Here is a 3787-nt window from a genome sequence, read left to right on the forward strand (position 1 = left end):
GGGTCGAGGGTCGGGGGTTGGTGGCATCGGGCGTGGAGGGTTGGTGGCGTCGGGGGTCGACAGTCGGGTGTCGGGGGTCAGTGGTGTCGGGTGTCGGGGGTCGGGAGTCGGGTGTCAGTGGCGTCGGGGGTCGGGGCTCGAGGGTCGGGGGTTGGTGGCATCGGGCCTCGGGGGTTGGTGGCGTCGGGCGTCGGGGGTCGTGGGCGGGGTGTCGGGGGTCGGGGTCCTTTTCTTTCTTCTTCTCCTCTCTCCTCTTTTTCTTCTTCTTGTATATCCCTTGTGACCTCACTCGGCCTCCATAACTCTAACTTTCTACTAACCCCCGTTACTAGAAATGGAAACTATCTAGAATCTAGTGTTTTTTTTAGATTTTTGCTTTCCTCCTTGAAAGAAGAGACCACCATTGCAAAAGCACAAAGAAGCAACCGATGCATATATCTCGGGATAACTTTCATTTCTTATATGTGCCACCGGAATTTTCTATTTTCCAAATGTTGCGTCCATGACAAGGCGGGGACGGGCCCACCTGTCATCGACACGGCGAGTGGCATGTATGTATCCTGTGGCAGCAGATTACTAAATTAATGGACAACACATCATCTTGGATTAATCACTTTTGCTTTGATATGATTTAATTAAGGTTAGTGGGAAGAAAGAAAAAGGCCTAGCTAGGAGACTGAATCATATCTTGTTCTGATCCGAAAATGTACATCAACCTCAGATCCAAATGGACTCCCATGGTTCATGGATTCATCGTCTAAAGCTATCTAGAGTGAGGTACAAGGAAACTTCATCGTCAAATGCACTGAAATGAAAAAAAGAAAGAAAAAAAGATTGAACTCACCAGGGAAGTTGCCGCGCGAGGGGTGTGGCCGCGGGGAGAGGGTGGACGCACGGAGGGGTGTAGCCACCGGGAGGGTTGTGGCCGCGGGGAGGGGGTTGCCGCAGGGAGGGGTCGCCGGGAGGGGTGTGGCCGCGGGGAGGGGGTGGCCGCAGGGAGGGGTCGCCGCGGGGAGGGGTGTGTCCGCGGGGAGGGGGTCGCCGAGGGGAGGGGAGCGCCGCGGGGAGGGGGTCGCCGGTGGGAGCGAGGCGGTGCGGCGGCGGGGGCGAGTGAAAGTGAGCGCGAGAGGGAGAGAGACAGTACTATGGGGGTGGGGGACAGAGAGAGATAGTGAGCGCGAGGGGGAGAAGACGACCATTACACGGTCGGCCCCTTTGCCGTCCGCCCCCCGACGGCAAAGGCCGACACACGGCAAAGCTAGCCTTCCGTCGGGCACGGCACACATGGAACCCACCCGTTCTCTTTGCCGTCTTCCCTTGGTCCCTTTGCCGTCCGCTGGCAGACGGCAAAGGGGCGACACATGGCAAATAGTATTTTTGCCATCTGTCAGCCCTTTGCCGTCCGCCTTGTGTCAACTGACGGCAAAGAGGTTCTTTGCCATCAGCCAGTAGACGGCAAAGACATGGCTGACGGCAAAGAACTGTATTCCAGTAGTGTTACCAGGATGATACTGTACATTCAAATCATAATCCTTAATAAGCTCCAACCATCTCCTATGTCTGAGGTTCAACTCCCTTTGAGTAAAAATGTACTTCAAGCTCTTATGATCAGTAAATATATCACAATGATTACCAACGAGATAATGCCTCCAAGTTTTCAATGCATCCACAACTGAGGCTAACTCCAAATCATGTGTAGGATAATTATGCTCATGATTCTTAAGCTGACGTGAATCGAAAGAAACAACTTTACCTTCCTGCATCAAAACACTCCCAAGTCCCTGACGAGAAGCATCACAATATACCTAAAAGTCTTTGTGTATGTCTAGCAGAGTTAAGACTGGTGGTGTGACTAAACACTGCTTCAACTCCTGAAAGCTAGCTTCACAATCATCGGTCCAAACAAATTTATTCCCCTTCTTCAACAATTCAGTCATCGGCTTTGTAATCTTTGAGAAATTCTCAATAAACCTTCTATAATAACCTCCTAGGCCCAAAAAGCTGCGAATCTCACCAACTGACGTGGGTGACTCCCACTGTGTAACTGCAGCAACCTTAGATGGATCAGCTGCAACTCCATTACCTCATATAACATGGCCAAGGAATGCTACCTCATCGAGCCAAAACTTACATTTGCTGAACTTGGCATACAACTGGTGCTCCCTCAATTTCTCCAACACCAAAAGCAAATGCACTTCATGCTCTTGCTTATTCTTGGAGAACACCAATATATCATCAATGAAAACAACCACAAATTTATCCAAAAACTCATTAAACACCTTGTTCATCATATTCATGAAGTATGCTGGTGCATTAGTCAATCCAAATGACATAACAATATACTCATACAGCTCATACCTCATAGTGAAAGCAGTCTTTGTAATATCCTGCTCACGAATCTTTAATTGATGATAACCAGAACGAAGATCAATCTTCCAAAACACAGTAGCTCCCTCCAACTGGTCAAACAAATCATTTATCATGTGCAAAGGATACTTATTATTAATGGTTACCTCATTCAGAGAACGATAATCAACACACATCCCCAAGGTTCCATCCTTCTTCTCCACAAATAAAACAGGGGCTCCCCAAGGTGATGAACTTGGGCGAATAAATCCTTGTGCCTGTAACTCCATCAACTGCTTCTTGAACTCCTCCAACTCTTGAGGAGGCATTCTGTATGGTCTCTTTGCAATAGGTCCAGTACCAGGCATCAAATTAATGGGAAACTCAATATCTCTATCTGGTGGCATACCTGGCAAATCCTTCAGAAACACATCTCGATAATCCTTCAGAACTGGCACCTCTTCCAGGCTACCCCCCTTAAGAGAGTTCACCTGAATCCGCTTATGCTGGTACTGACATACATATTTGATTCTTGTCCCGTCAAGTGCATTCAGAGAAATAGAACGACTAGCACAATCAATGACACCCTGATATTTGATCATCCAATCCATACCCAAAATAATATGCAGACCTTGCGACTTCAATATGATCAAATCTGTAGGGAAAACGTGCTTCCCAATAGACAAGGGCATCTAAGAACAACTGAAACTTGCTGCCACCTCAGCCCCAGGAGAACTTACTAGAATAGGTGACTTAAGGACTACGGTAGGCAACTTATGTTTATCCACAAATACCCGGTATATGAACGAATGTGATGCACCAGAATCAAAAGAACAAGAGCGGGTACTGAATTGATCAAAAACTTACCAATCGCTGCATCAGGCTCATTATAGACCTCCTCCACATTAACATGGTTAACATGACCCTTTTGAAAGGGGTTTGGCTTGATGACTCCAGAATTCCCATTAGCATTATTGCTCTCTGGGCATGCATTGGAGTAGTGGCCCATCTTTCTGCACTTGAAGCACTTGACCTCATTAAGGTCTCTCTACACTAGCACATTCTGGCGGTTCTGGTTACTATTACCTCCATTACCATTGCCGTTACCATTGTTACCCTTGTGTCCATTATGATGATGGAGATCATTATGATTGTGGCCATTACCTCCACTATGATTATGTCCATTACCTCCATGATGATGATATGACGTGTGTGGCTTCTGCTACGGTCCTGAATTAAACTTGTTGTTGCTACACTTCCTCTTGCGGTTCTCCATTGCCTGATGCTTTCCCTATAGAACAATAGCCTTATCAACAAGCTCCTGGTAATTACCAAAAGTGGCCACAGTCAACTGAACTCCCAAATCATCATTCAGGCCCTCCAAGAACTTCTCTTGTCTAGTTGCATCAGTATTAACATCATTAGGAGCGTAATGTGCAAG

Source organism: Hordeum vulgare, chromosome 1H (genome assembly GCF_904849725.1).
Source record: "Hordeum vulgare subsp. vulgare chromosome 1H, MorexV3_pseudomolecules_assembly, whole genome shotgun sequence".
Lineage (NCBI taxonomy): Eukaryota > Viridiplantae > Streptophyta > Magnoliopsida > Poales > Poaceae > Hordeum > Hordeum vulgare.